General features: G+C 37.5%; 1 protein-coding gene across 4 annotated transcripts in view; it reads left to right on the forward strand.

The window, feature by feature from the left end:
- LOC131052191 (uncharacterized) overlaps nt 1–16,491 on the forward strand; it is a 423,207-nt gene that overhangs the window by 320,024 nt on the left and 86,692 nt on the right. For 2 of the 4 annotated variants that reach the window (XR_009371577.1, XR_009371578.1), the window contains exon 11: nt 5,128–5,305. The exons of the other annotated variants lie outside the window; for them this stretch is intronic. The gene's annotated coding sequence lies outside the window, so the exon portion shown is untranslated. The remainder of the gene's footprint in view (nt 1–5,127; nt 5,306–16,491) is intronic. 4 annotated transcript variants of the gene reach the window in all.

Raw genomic sequence — 16,491 nt, forward strand, 5'->3', positions numbered from 1 at the left:
GAAGAAAAGTGGTTGGGTAAGAGGAATTTATACAATCATTTGTGGGTGTCTAGTTGTGAATCTTTCATTCATATTCCACTGGAAAAAAGAATGAAACAGTGTGCCTTCATTGGATATGCCAATGAGACATATGGCCACAGGTTTTGGGATCCTATTTCAAAACAAGTCACTTGCAGCAGAGATGCCATTTTCAATGAAAAAATTATGCCTAACTTGTTTGCAGGGACTTTACATATTTCTATAAGTTTGTGCAACAGGGTTGTAGGCACAAGTACACAAAGAAGTAAAGAGAAGGATTCATTATTGAATACCCAAGCAACAAACACGGACCCTATTGCTAAGTTTGCTAATGATGAAGATTTACAGAGGAGCGAAGATAAGCATAAGCTTGTAGGTGATGAGAATGGCCACAAAGAACTTCCTCAAAAAATAAGTTAAAACAACATCAAAGATGAATAAAAGGAAAATGTGTCACAAGATAGACTATCACCACTAGCAAATCAAGTTAGTAAGGGTGAAACAAGCGTTTAGTCTTCAAGACCAACATGCACAAAAAAAACTGAACATAATATATCATTGGACTCCAAGGTTTTGGAATCAAGCAAACCTACTATTGAGGTCAAGGAGGGGAGGAAAGTTAGAAAATCAACATTTTTGCTTGAGGTAACTAAGGTTTCTAATGAAAAGAGGAAAAGAGGGCACTCAAATAAAAATAAGAAAAATTTAGCCTCCTTGGCGTAAACAAAAGTAACGGGAGAATTCATATCAACATCCCAATCAATTTGTTGAATTAGGGGATTTGGCATCAACAAATCAAGTAAATGAGAACATGGCAAGTTCATTGATAGATCAATTGCATGAGGATGCAGTAGGTTTGTCATCAACGGATCAAGCACATAAAGAAATAGTAGGCTTGCCCACTTCAGAAGCTCAACCAATTGAGGGCAAGATAGCAAGTTCTCCAAGGCAATCTGTATTAACCCACTCTTAGCTTAACCTAAAAATTTTGACTAATTTTTTTTTTTATTAATTGTGTTTGATTCAATCACATACTAAGGTACATCTATCCAAATGGGATAGGCATCCATCCAACTGGGATAGGCATCTAACCATATGGGTCGGGCATCTGTCTATACAAGACGGTGTTTCATCTATCCAATTCGGGATAGGCATCTACCCAAACGAGGTAGGCATCTATCCAATTCAGGATAGGAAGTGCTCTGGCCAGAGACTTAGACTCATCGGGACCATCCAGGTCCCGAGTTACTCTCTAAGGACTACACTCCTCTACTAGGAGTGCATCGAGGTCGACGTCCTTAGGAGTAAATAAATTAAAATAATATAAGCTTGAGTTCCGCCAAAGAATTTGGCCCAAAGCCTCAAGAAGTCAAGCGAATCCATATGGGATTCCTTCCTAGTATGTATTTGTAGCATCCTAAAATTGCGACACTTGCAATTTCGACCGCATTTGGGTCTTCACGATGGCGACACAACATTGAACCTGAATGGAGACCCCGAAACTTGTCCACGACACCAAAAACTACCTTTTTCCAACACCCTGGCCTGATCCTCCTTGCACCCTGCTGTCTCGGGAGGTGGGACCAGAGCGCCCAACGCCCTGGTCCCCCAGGACCATGGCGCCCTGCGCCCTGGTCCCTGGCCCTATTTTGGGCCCGGTCTCCTATGGGACTTCGGGTCTTTTTGTTTGCAAATTGGAAAATAACATTTCCTGGTCGGCCTAAGGTCTGGAAAATCAGTCTATCAGCCCTAATTGACAAGTATATAAACTACATTTTCCTCTCCCATTGAGGTAGGAAGGACATATGTGTACAAGCGTGGAAACGATACTAAAACATTCAAGCATTCAAACATTCCTTCAAGCAATTGATCATTCTAAGTCTCCATTCAAGGCTAAGTGTTGCATTCAAGACAAGGATTCAACCATTGAAGAGGAGATCACATACTACAACATACAACAATACAACAAACAACAACATCTATACCTTCGCACATAAGGATACAAACATCCTTACAACAAGGTATTAGTACTTGTTTTACATTACAATCATTTACATTTACAGCATTTCTCATTTCTTGGTTAATTCCAAAATCGGGGTTTGACCTAAGGGCAAACCCCTAATCCCTAACCTCCCAATCGTCTTCGCTTTTCTGTGTTTAGGTTGTAGGTACGCGGCTGAAATTGAAGATCTGGAATCCTTGTGCAGAGACGAACAGATCCCCCTTCGTTTCGCGGATTTTTCGGAGGACCGTGTGCACGCCGGGCGCCATCGTCCCGTCAACTTTTGCTCAAATTTGTAGGACAGCGCCGTATCGACATTTTATTGCTAATTCCAGAGGGTAGCCTTGCTGTCTTAACCCTTGAAACACATTTAGAATCCAATCTTGCATTGTGTGGGATTGGATCTTGTGGGTTTCAACCCCTCTTTTGAATGTAAAGTCTCCCTAAGTGAAAACTGTCAACCCTAGTAACCTCCCTTCTCTCTCCTTGGAGTTGGAAGAGGGGAGAGCAACTAGGGTTCGCTCGCGATTTTCCGCTTTACATTTTGGTGAACCCGACGTGAACATCCTTTTTGATTATTCATGGTTAGATTTGAAAATTGGATTCCTTGATTACATTTCCATGTTTGATCTTTTGCAAAATTTTAGAGGTTAATTGCATAAAAACCCTAAAAAAAATTTTTTGGTAATTGAGCTTGCGAAATGTTTAATTGTTAATGTTTGTTTCAGATCTACCCTTCCATTACAAATTATCAATTCATATTTGTGCTTTAATTCTGAAAATTAAGTGGTTAAGTGTCAAAACCCTAATTTTTGAAACCCTCTTGATTCAACCTTTGTCCGACAATTTCACTAATCAAAACATCTCCAAATCAGCTGTAACTTTGGAATCCGCAATAAAATCACAATATCTTTCATCCCTGAAAATTTGGAAAAAAGTTGCGAGGACCGTGTGCACTCCGAGCGCCATCGTCCCCGACATTTTTTCCGAAATTTCGGGAACTAGATCTTACTGTATTTTTCTGCTAAAATCCAGAATTTTGGCTGATTTTATCAAATCTAACACTTTCAAAATTACAGTCAAAGTTGGTCTTGTGATTGCTTGGTTTAGGGCTTCTAATCATTCAAAAATTGTTGAAATTGAAATTTTGTGTCAAAATTGTGTTCCTACTGTCCTAAATCTGAAAAGTGTGTTTGCATTCATTCGAAATTTCAGTGCTTTATTCAAAATTCTTGCAATTTGTGACTTTTGAAATTAAGTGCTTAATTACAACAACTTTGATTTCCGCTTTCAAAATTGAATTTCGCGTGAAATTGAGTCAACTTTTAAATTTCAAAACTTGCATTGCTTTTGGTATTCCCTCTAAAATCATAAAATTCAAAATTTCAGTTTCCCTCTCTTTTTCAAAATTCAAATTTTGCATTTTTCGACAATCTTGGTAGGGTTCAATTTTGAGATTGCAACTTTAATTTGGCCTATCTACAGATCGTAAAATCACTCAATTTTTTCAGATTAGCTCTAAAATCATCATAACTTTCATCCCTGCAAATTTCGAAAAAAGTTGCGAGAACCGTGTGCACTCCGAGCGCCACGGTCCCTGACATTTTTTCCGAAATTTCGGGAGATTGTCGTGATTGCATTTAATAGCTTAAATCTAGAAGATTGGTTGATTTTACTGAAATTTGCTACCTCTAAATTCAAAATCTTCTCTCCCTCTCTAGTGCATGAGTTTTACAACAATAAGCCCTACTTACACCATTCCCGTTAGATGAAGCCGTAGAATTAAGTCATTCCAAGGTTTAGTTACTGAGGAGATGGAACCTAATTTGAATAGCCTTTTTAACGAGGACATGGGTAATTCCTCTAATCCTCCTAATGATGAAGAAGCTCTCCATGAGGTTTCTGTAGAACAACTTGCGAAATTGGATAACCAATTTGACAATTTTCGACAATGGATGTCTCAAGAATACCCCGATAGTCAAGCTCTTCCTTTAATTGAGGGTCTAAAACATATGCTTCAAAGTGATAAGAATGGAATTGATATTTTGCGTGGTATTGCACACATTGTGGATTCGAATGTGATGCCTATGAAGAGTTGTGCCGAAACTTTAGGTTATATACAACCTCCTACACAAGTCAATCATTCTATTCCTTTGACAACTTCTATTGCTAGCATACCTACCTTTACATCAAACATAATGGCTACTTCTATACAAGACATTCCTCCTATGATCATCAGTCATGGGGGCAATCCTTCCTCTTCAATTAACCCTCTTCTTTCATTTAATCCGACTTCTTCATTCATTCCTTCAATGAGTGTTCCTATTACATCTCCACAAATGAACATGACACAAGGGGGCAATTCATTCAACCATTCCATTCCTCCTTGTAGTGTTCCTCTTGTCCAATCCTCTCCTATGACTAACTATCATAGTGTCCCGCCACCTTACTCTTTACCTTCTTTCAATAACATAACACCTCCATCTCAATCTAACACATCTAATATGAATTCTTCAACTGAAGCGACCATTAACAATCTTGCACAAACTGTCTCTTCTTTACAGCAAGAAATTGCCTCTATGAATCAATCTAAGTTTAGTGTGCCCACATTTGATGTTGCGAGCCCACTTTCTCTTGACATTGTTCGAGCTATCCCTCCTAAACATGTTGAAATCCCGCATTTGGAACTGTATAATGGTAAAGGTGATCCTCTAACACATGTTAAGACTTTTCAAACAATATGTACCGATTTTGCTTACGACCAAAGGTTGCTTGCAAAACTGTTTACTAGAACATTAAGAGACAAAGCCCTACAATGGTATTGCTCATTGCCTTCTTATTCTATTACTTCTTTCGAACAACTTGCAAATGCTTTCATTCAACAATTTCAAAACAATATAAGTCCTAAAGCTACTTTGATTGATTTAATGCATTGTAAACAAGGTGTTAAAGAAAAAGTGACTGATTTCATTGGTAGATATAAGCATTTGTGTGCTCAAATTTCTTTTCCAGTGCCTGACAATGATATTCAAAGAATCTTTATTTCTAATTTACAAAAAGATATTCGAGACAAACTTCTGTTTTCTAAGTTTACTTCTTTCCAACAGTTGTGCGCAACTCTTCACAATTATCAACTGACTGTGAGTCAAATGGAACAATCACATCCTATGGCTCCGAGTGATAAGGGTGATAGCAGTCAACAACCATTTGGAAAGTTTAAACTGAACAGAGATTCTATCAAATTCAATGAAAACATCATCAACAACAATGTGAATGCAGCATCAGGTGTGCCTCCTATTTCTAAGTTTTTCAAGAAAGAAAGAAAGTATACTCCTTTGAATGAATCATTGCATAGTATTATGAATAAGTTATTGGAACAAAATGTGCTTACTCTTCCTCCTGTAAGGCAAATTGATCCTGCAAAGATAAATTCACCTTATTTTGATAACAAATCTTTTTGTCAATTTCATCGTCAACCTGGGCATGATACTGAAAAATGTTTTGCTTTAAAGGGTAAAATTCAAGATTTGATTGATAATAATACTATCTCTGTTTTTGGAGTGAATGATAAAGGCAACACATCTGTAGCTCCTCCTAACCAAAATCTTCAGATTTTTACTGATCCATTACCTTCTCATACCTCTAATGCGATTGAGGCTAATGATTCCTCTTTCTCATCTGATGGTCTTGTGTCTATGACTCCGAATGTGATTAACTTTGTAGAGCAGCAAGAAAACCCTAAAGAACCTTCCATCACATTTGATTCTAGTGAAACTATTAGGGCACCCGATGGTCCTTTATACATAGTTGCAAAAGTCAAGAATACACCTTGCCGTGGAGTGCTTATTGATCCTTCGTGCATGGTTAATGTTATTACTGAAGAATTTCTTTTTACTTTGCAATTGAATCAAGTGATCTATGACAAAACAGATGTGGTTGTGAAATTATTTGATGCATTTTTCTCTCTTGCAATTGGTTCTATTACATTACCTATTGAGGTCCATAACAAATCCCTTGATGTGAACTTTGCTATTATTCCATCGTCCGAACAATTTCGTGTGAAGCTAGGCTATCCTTGGCTATCTTCCATGAAAGCTATTGCTTCTCCTATTCACAAGTGTTTGAAATTTCCCCATAATGGTGAAGTTGTTACTGTCAATCATAGTCTCTTTAAACCAGCTGAAAGAACTTCTAGCGTTCCTATTGATTATTTTTGGCCTAAACAATTCCAATCTCTTCCACCGCGAAGTGATCATCTTTTCAAATCTTCTCAAAAGTGGAAAACAGATATGATCCTATCTCTAAGTGAACCTAGAACACCCAAACTTGATATTCCTATCATTCTTGAGAAGGAAGTTCTTCCTTTGAAAGATAAAACTAATGTCTTTCCTCAAGAAGATTCCCAACCCATTCCTATGGATGTGACTATGTCTGTGTCTAATAAACTTTATAAAAGTAGACCTATACCTCCTCGTCATGATGGACTCGGTCTCCTTCCTAAACCAAATATTCCTCCTTTATATGGAGCAGTTCCTCCTCCTTCCTTTTATAAAGAGAAGAGACCTTCCTCTTCTCCTATTATCCAGCCTAAGAGACCACAACCTAAACACCCAAGTGATAAGGATGAGAACATTCCTCCTCCTCAATCTTCTCCACTTCCTACTAAGACTAGACGAAATTGTTCTGCGCGTGAACGCCGATGAAAGCGTCGTCTTAGAGCTCAGGCAGCTGCTTCTCAAACTTTGCAATCTCCAAAAATACCTTCAACAAGCATTATTCCATTTTCTCCAAAATCTCCTAAACATAAGATGCATGATGGTTTTGATCCTATGCGAGTTAAAGATCCTATTTTTATAAATCTTGATGATGATATAGATGAAAATGTTATTCATGATGAAAATGTTACTTCTCTTGCTTCTGATAGTGAATATGAATTTGTTGATATTGATAACCATTTATCTAACGAATTTTCTAAAGCACTTATCCTAGCTCCTAGACAAGAACAACATGGCTTGGAACATGAACATAGCCCTTGTTTGGATCTTGTGATAGCTCCATCTGCTGTGTTGAATGTTCCTCCTCTAGCATGTTTCCTGCCTTCCCGAAATATTGATCAGCAAGATCGGGGAGTGGATGACGTGCTAGACTAGTTTCATTAGCATAGCAGATTCTCTCCTCCTCTCTTTTGTTACTTCTTCTATGTGTTATTCTCATTCTTCTATTTGTTGTCCTTAGTGTTGTCTACTTGAGGACGATGCAAAGCATTGAGATCTCTTTTGGTCTCTCTCATGTTGACTCAAAAGACACATGTGTTCCCTTCTTCTAGGTGACCTTCCTTGATTGGGGAATGAAGAACAATTATGCATACATACATATGATATATATACATGACTTATCATACAGCATACTGACCCCGAGGAAAGCGAAGTCACCTTGTGCTTTGTGCTTTGTGTCTATTATCCTTGGGTTTATTTCACACTTGGGGGCTAAATCCTTGTGATAACGTGCTCCTTTCCCTTTTCATTTCTTATGTGTATCACTACGTTAAAGCAATCACCCCCGTTGAGGCGTGTGCGATCGCTTTAACGTAAGGGGGCATACACCCCGTCTATCCCTTCAGGATACTTGAAAATTTCTTGGCGAACTTAGCTTTGCCTTGAAAATTTTTGGTATTTCTCTTACATGACTCATAGTGAAGGAACCTTACTACTGATAGTCATGGTTCTCCCTCGTGATCTTCCTTTTTACTTTGTCAATTGAAGTCATAAGATCCTTAGTCCACTGGGGGCTTGGTGTGTCTTGCCTCCTTGACGTGGTGAAAGTCTTTCAATGTTGTTTCCTTGTACTTTACCGGAAGTATGAGCGTACACCTATACTCCCACTAAAGTGGGGGCTAAATGTAGCGTCCTAAAATTGTGACACTTGCAATTTCGACCGCATTTGGGTCTTCACGATGGCGACGCAACACTGAACCTGAATGGAGACCCCGAAACTTGTCCACGACACCAAAAACTGCATTTTTCCAGCACCCTGGCCTAATCCTCCTTGCATCCTGCTGTCTCGGGAGGTGGGACCAAAGCGCCCAGCGCCCTGGTCCTTCAAGACCAGGGCGCCCAGCGCCCTGGTCCCCCAGGACCATGGCGCCCAGCGCCCTGGTCCCCCAGGACCATGGCGCCCAGCGCCCTGGTCCCTGGCCCTATTTTGGGCCCGGTCTCCTATGGGACTTCGGGTTTTTTTGTTTGCAAATTGGAAAATAACATTTCCTGGTCGGCCTAAGGTCGGGAAAATCAGTCTGTCAGCCCTAATTGACAAGTATATAAACTACATTTTCCTCTCCCATTGAGGTAGGAAGGACATATGTGTACAAGCGTGGAAACGATACTAAAACATTCAAGCATTCAAACATTCCTTCAAGCAATTGATCATTCTAAGTCTCCATTCAAGGCTAAGTGTTGCATTCAAGACAAGGATTCAACCATTGAAGAGGAGATCACATACTACAACATACAACAATACAACAAACAACAACATCTATACCTTCGCACATAAGGATACAAACATCCTTACAACAAGGTATTAGTACTTGTTTTACATTACAATCATTTACATTTACAGCATTTCTCATTTCTTGGTTAATTCCAAAATCGGGGTTTGACCTAAGGGCAAACCCCTAATCCCTAACCTCCCAATCGTCTTCGCTTTTCTGTGTGTAGGTTGCAAGTACGCGGCTGAAATTGAAGATCTGGAATCCTTGTGCAGAGACGAACTGATCCCCCTTCGTTTCGCGGATTTTTCGGAGGACTGTGTGCACGCCGAGCGCCATCGTCCCGTCAACTTTTGCTCAAATTTGCAGGACAGCGCCGTATCGACATTTTACTGCAAATTCCAGAGGGTAGCCTTGCTGTCTTAACCCTTGAAACACATTTAGAATCCAATCTTGCATTGTGTGGGATTGGATCTTGTGGGTTTCAACCCCTCTTTTGAATATAAAGTCTCCCTAAGTGAAAACCGTCAACCCTAGTAACCTCCCTTCTCTCTCCTTGGAGTTGGAAGAGGGGAGAGCAACTAGGGTTCGCTCGCGATTTTCCGCTTTACAGTATTGAAATATTTTTAATCTTCCAATTAGTAATTCTATACCCTTTGATTGAGAGACCAAGGAACTTCGAAACCCATCTACTCGCCTTAACCAAAATCCTAGACTCCATCCCCGAATGCCTGAGTACTAGGGACAACTCCGTCCCTAGACTGCCTACATACTTGTTTCAGCACGGGATCAAGGCGTAAAGTATGTAGTTCTGGTTTCTAATTATGGTTTGATGTAAACTGTTTGGTGGGTACGCAACCCTTTCTAGGGTCAATGTCCCAGACAATTTCTCTACAGTTGCTACCCACGATGGTAGCTCTAAGCAAAAGACTTGAGGTGGCCTATTGCTTGTGGCCTAAAACAACTAGGTCCTATTTCCTATCATAAGCGACACCCTTAACTCATTATCAATCGTTTAAAATCATCAAGATAAAATAAAATTCAAAAAGCATCACACTCAACCAGCCCTAATGGGGTTTTCTAAGGTTTAACTGAGCAAATGTAAATTCAATTTAAACTTTATCTTTTTAGATTATCGATCCAAGGGAGATTACCTGCCCCTTGGATTTTAACTTCCATATGACCCTTATCTCTCCCCAACGATTTATAGGGACGATGCCACAAACATCGTTGTTGCAACTTTATTAGGCGTTAAGTGTAGTAGTTCAACATGACGACATTACCCGTAAGCGTGACCCAAAGGCACCATAGATACCGAATGTTGCTAAGGTTTTTTTGTTTCCAACTCCTCTTGCTTAGTTTTCTAACTAAGAAATTCAATTTTTGTATACTAATGAAAACTTAAATAAACATTATTCTAATGCAACTATTATTTGCAAGGAATTAAACAATTGAAAATTGAACTATGATACTAAATTTATGAAAATGAAGAATCACTTGAAGGATAATCTTTGCTTAAAGGAACAAGTATTCATCTTCTTGAAAGGAAGGAAATTTTATCTAACCTTAATTCACATTGTGCATAAATAAATCCATCACATTTACTTGAATGAATAATTCATTTAATTCTCAATACTCATACATTAATCTTATCCTTTAATTATTGACAACATAACAAATTTTATCTATTTAGAATTTTAATTATTTAACTAACTCAAAATATAAATTTTAATTTTAATAATAAAAATATTAATTAATTCTATTAAATTAAAACTCATTTATAAAACAATTAGTAAATTAATGAAAGTTCATCTTCATAAAAACAATAAATTTTAATTATTAAAACAAACTGAATAAATAAATTTTTATATATAAAATTAAACACATTTTTTTTTCTTTTATATTAGAATCTAAATTAATTTAAATAGATTTTAATTATTTAAAACTACTAAAAATAGATAAATTAATTTTTTAATAGTTCAAAACCCTTACAAATTAATATTTAATAAATTTTAAATAAATTAAAAATTAAATATATGTATAGGGGGCGGGGGGAATGGGGAAAGGGGTTCGTAGGCCACACACCCTTGCGGCCCCCTGTGCATGGAAGACTGAAGGACTGGGGAGTGCCTCCCCACTCCCCTATGGACCACTGCACAGACAGTGGCTACAGGAGAGTGGGGTAGGTGGGGGTCTTCTTGCCGCCCCTCCCCACTTCCCGCTTTCAACATTAAAAAAAGGAATTAGCACCGATATACACATTTACCCGCTATATATATCATGGTTTAAAAACTCATGGACTCACCACGGACTCGCGAGTATGTGGGAGCCACGAGTCAACTCGCGAGGCGAGTCCATTTGAAAGACTAGTGAGTCTTTTTCAAGGACTCACGCGAGTCTTTTGCACGGACTCGCAAGTCTTTCAGATGGACTCGCGCGACCTAGAAAAACCATCAAGCAAGCTTTAAAAATGAGTTTTTTTTGCCTTCATTTGGCGTAACTCCCCGTCCTTTTGATTTTTGGGGGGGTTAAGTGGTAACCCTAATTGGAGGTGGGCCAATAGAAAAATAACACCTGACGCCTTTATAAAATAATAAAAGTATTTTTGGCCTCGCAGGGCGCTGCCCCTCGACCCCGCCCTGTATCATGACAGGGAGCGCGCAAGGGGCGCTGCCCCCAAACCCCCGTCAAAAAATATAGGGGGAAACTGCGGTGATGGAAGTAGGGAAAATTTAACCTCCGAGTCTAATTAGGCTCCATATAACAACATAATTAGCATTGAAGAAATCTTGGTATTATACATTTTAGAGTTGAAAGTTTGAAACTATGAGTATGAATGATGAAATTTCAAATATTGCGCATTTGTTGATCATATGACGTGTAATGTTTCAATTATGGCTCTTATGTTCTCTAAATGCATTAATTTCTTTATGTTTTTTTATAAAACTACGGTTGTTTTTTTTGCCAAGTATTTCACGAGTCCGAGTCCGAGTCCAAATTTTTGGTTTGTCGAGTCCGTGGCGAGTCCGAGTTTTTGAACTTTGATATATATATATATATATATATATATATATATAATTATAATTTTGTGTTTTATTTATCTATTTATATTCACAAGTGTCGAAACATGGACCAGCGAGGACTCGAACCTAGGACCTTCCATACGCTGTTGGAGTGCTCTACCACTGAGCTATTGGCCCCTCTTGGACCAGTCCATCGTCGGTCCGGGTGTGGTTTATTTCCAACACCAACACCCCCCCTTAAGCCACACCTCTCGTGTGCTTGGGGCTCCTAGCCTGGACCTGGCTCTAATATCATGTTGAGACATAGACCAGCTAGGAATCGAACCTAGGACCTTCCATACGCTGCTGGAGTGCTCTACCACTGAGCTATTGGCCCCTCTTGGACCATTCCATCGTCAGTCCGGGTGTGGCTTATTTCCAACACCAACACCCCCCCTTAAGCCACACCTCTCGTGTGCTTGGGGCTCCTAGCCTGGACCTGGCTCTGATACCATGTCGAGACATGAACCAGCGAGGACTCGAACCTAGGGCCTTCCATACGTTGCTGGAGTGCTTTACCACTGAGCTACTGGCCCCTCTTGGACCAGTCCATCGTCGGTCCGAGTGTGGCTTATTTCCAACACCAACAACAAGGAGATAATATACACAGAGGAAAGAATAAATTCACAGAGATAATTAAACGCAGGTGTATATATATATTAACATAGATGAATATATTTTCAGAGATAAATTTTCACAGAGATAAATAAACATTGAGATATATATTCACAGAGAAAAATATATTTTCAGACGTAAATTTTCACAAAGAGATGCATTTTCACAAAACATGTATTCCTTTTAGAGACAAAATATCATAGAGAGATAAATAACCACTAATATATTTCTTCATAGAGATAAATAAATAAACATAAGATATGTATTTTCAAAAATATGTTGTATACAAAGATAAATATGTTTTCAGAAAAAGATTTTTCGCAGAGATAATTAAACAAAGTCATTAGTTTTCAAGAGGGATAAATATGTTTTCTTACAGAGATAAATGCATATGATTTTTGTTCTCTATCCTAATTTTTAAATCACTACAAGAAGTAAAAAAAAAATCTAATTTTTCTTTCTTTTGAAAAAAAAAAAAGAGATTAAATAAGATTTCAAATTCTTTTCCTACGTGTAAATTTACATAAGAAAAAAAAACTGAGAAGAAAAAGATTCTTCTTATTTGATAGAAATCTATTATCAAATTCTTTTCCTACATGCAAATTTACATTATCAAAAAAAACCTAAGAAGAATAAGGAAAAAAGATTTCTCTTATTTGATTTAATCTATTAACAATAAACAAGAGATGATTCTTTTGGAAAAGAAAATTTCATACAAGCAGAATCTGAAAAGAGAGATTTTTCTTCTGAAAATTTATAAGATTTCATACATGCAAGCAAGCAAATAAAAAAGAGGGGAACCTGAATTCGAATGAAGAACCTTGTTGTTGAATCCTTCTGTATCCCTGCTATCCTTCTTCGATTCTTCCTTTCAACCTGGTAGAGATCTCTCCAAAACTTCTTAAAATCCTGCAATATCCTATGAACTTCTCCTACCACATTTTTTTTTTTTGAAAATAATTCTCATAAAGAAAATTTGAAGACTATTCCATAACATAACACAATGAACTTTTTTTTCAAAAGTTTAGCATACATTATATAGAAAAAGTGCACCATTTTCCACTATCAAAAGAATTAATTGAAATGGAGATTCTTTTCCAAAATTGGTTTCATGCAAAATTGATGGTTGACATAGTGGGGGAGTTACATGCAAGAAAATGGAATTTGAAATCCACTTCTAGAAGCTTCTCATTTTCTCCTACGACATGTGCTTAATTGATATTTTGAGTAATTAAGTAATTTCCAATTGAATTTATGACCTCAAAAGTTTGTGCCTCCACTAATTCTTTTTATTTGAAAATAATTCCAACCATATTCAACTTATCATTTCTAACTAATATTACTCACAAAACAATATGAATAACAACAACAATAATAATATAGTAGCAAGTTTTATTAATGCTGAGAAAGAGGGTTATGACATCCTCCCCCCCTTAAATTGTGCATCATCCCGATGCACTTATTTAATATAACCATAAAAAGAGTTGTAGTTCATGATAAGTGTAAAACAAAAAAGGAAACAACTATTGCATCTCATTAGTGTCTTCCCATGTAGCATCCTTCTCATGATACTGATTCCATTGTACTTTGTACTAATCAACCTCTGTGTTGCGCAACTGGTACCTGTGCCTCTCCAAGATTCTGAATGGCTCTATCATTATTCCCCCCATTTCCTGGACCTGTAAGGCATCCCAATTCAAAATATGTTTCTCATCAGGTACATACTTTTTAAGAAGTGACACATGGAAGAAATCATGGATTCGGTTCAAGTGGGGAGGTAAGGCCAACCAATACACAACTGGATTAATCTTTTCCAAGATCTCAAAAGGTCCAACATATCGAGGTGCTAACTTAGTCTTTTCCCCAAACCTTATGGAACTCTTGTGTGGTCTGACCCTTAGGAAGACTCTTTTTCCCACCTCAAACTCCCTCAGAGTCCTGTTCTTGTTTGCATAACTTTTCTACCTATCTGAAGCTTCCTTCAACCTTTGCCTTATTTCCTTAGTTTTCTTTTCCATTTCCTTCAACATATCTGGACCAATTATTACTCTATCCTCAAGACTATCCCAACTTAAAGTTGTTCGACATGGTCTACCATACAATGCTTCAAAAGGTGCCATTCCTAAAGATGTTTGAAAGGTGTTACCATAAGCAAACTCTACTAGTGGTAGGTACTCTTCCCATTTCTTCTATTGGTCCAAGTAGTACATGCGAAGTAGATCTTCCAAAATCTGATTTGTCCTTTCTGTTTGGCCATCAGTTTCAGGATGGTATGCAGTGCTAAAGTTTAATTTAGTTCCCAAGGGTGATTGAAGAGTTGTCCAAAACCTTGAAGTGAATCTAGCATCTCTATCTAATATAATTTTCTCTGGCATTCTATGTAACCTAAATATTTTCTTAACAAAGTGCCTTGCCAAAGTAGGTGCATCATCAGTCAAGTTCCGTGGTATAAAGCATGCCACCTTTGTGAGTTTATCAATTACCACCACTAGTGTATCATGCCTAGAAGGTGACATGGACAACCCTTGCACAAAGTTCATACTAATAACTTGCCATTTGTGTTTGTAAATGATGTTCAATTTACATTCAATATGCAAGTTATATTCTAGTTGATATTATCTTGTTCTATATATTACTTATTAAAATATAAATCTGATTATCTTCTTTTGTATGGCAGGTGAGAGGAGCATTTATTAATTTCGATGTCCTTTCTCACAAATGCCATTTGATATATATAGCAAGCTGGGTACGATCAAGCAATGCCTTGACCGGTCATGACATTACTTGATCGTGCCCCTTTGCTAATCACAGTAATAATAAACGGTGTTTATTTAACAACCGATACCAATCGGTGTATGCTTACATTAACACCCGATAACAATCGGTGGATGCTTATCTTAACACTCGATAACAATTGGTCTATGCTTGTCTTAACACCCAATAACAATCAGTGTATGTTTACCTTGCCACCCAATATATTAATCGGTGCAAACATATATTAACATCCGATACTAATCCGATAATCATTATATTAAATATGTTAACCGATATAAATCAGATTGTATTGGTTAACCCGATTTAATAATCAGTGAACACAAATAATGTAACTGATATTAAATCGGGATTGTATGCTATAGGATGATAATTGATAGTTAAGCATTTGATTGAACTAAGTAGATTGATCATATACAAATGAAGAATGGTTTATCAAATGAAGGATTAATAGCTTGAAGTTTTTCATCGTAATTATCGATAGGATAAATGATTGAATGAGACACTTCATTTATCTCTCATTCAATCATTTATCTTACTGAAGCTATCATGCATTAACACTCCCTCTTAGCTAGGTAAGATAAATGCAAATAATATATCTAGCATCATAATTCAAATGATAGTCAGCATTCTTTACACAATCTAACTCTCTAGAAAATCATATCACCTAATCACATGATATGAAGTATCACCTAAACACTTGATACAAATGTCCATCACGTCAATCTTGTGATGACAGGATATCACCTAACATGTGATATCAATATTGTCTAAACACGCAATACTTAAGGATAATCATATGAGAAAGATTAAATTCTCATCTTATCCCAATTGTGATATGTGCACTAACACCTTATACAAGTGTTTTACCACAACACAATCATGGCACATCCATGACACACCAAAGATCCAACATGATAACTGGTTTGGACATCATAAGATCGTCACCTTATAATGTCTACATACAAGTGTTCATTATTTTGAGAGATCGTCACCTCTTAGATATGAACCCAAGGGATAAAATCCAAAATGTCCTATCAAGACAAAGAAGTTTACACATTAAACATCTTATTGATATGCAAATACAGATTTACAAAGTAAATTACCTTTCTATCATACCTAAACCTTTTTTGAAGTGATCAACCTTCACTCTGGAAAGAGGTTTGGTCAGAATATCTACAGTTTGATCTCCTGTACAAACATATTCTAATTGGATCACATTCTTGTCTACCATATCTCGCACATAGTGGTATGGAATCTCAATATGCTTGGATCTGTCACGAAACACTGGATTTATTGAAAGTTTTATGCAGCTCTGATTGTCACAATATATAACAGTGGGTTTCATAGGCTCTCCAAACAACCCCACAAGCAGCTTCCTAAGCCATACTACTTCTCGGGCAGCCATAGAAGCTGCAATGTATTCGGCCTCGATGGAGCTTTGAGCTACGGAAGACTGCTTCCTGCTGATCCAAGATATCATAGCTAAACCTAAACTGAAGCAACACCCTGAAGTGTTTTTTCTATCAGTCACACTT

The sequence above is a fragment of the Cryptomeria japonica genome, chromosome 2 (genome assembly GCF_030272615.1).
Source record: "Cryptomeria japonica chromosome 2, Sugi_1.0, whole genome shotgun sequence".
NCBI lineage: Eukaryota > Viridiplantae > Streptophyta > Pinopsida > Cupressales > Cupressaceae > Cryptomeria > Cryptomeria japonica.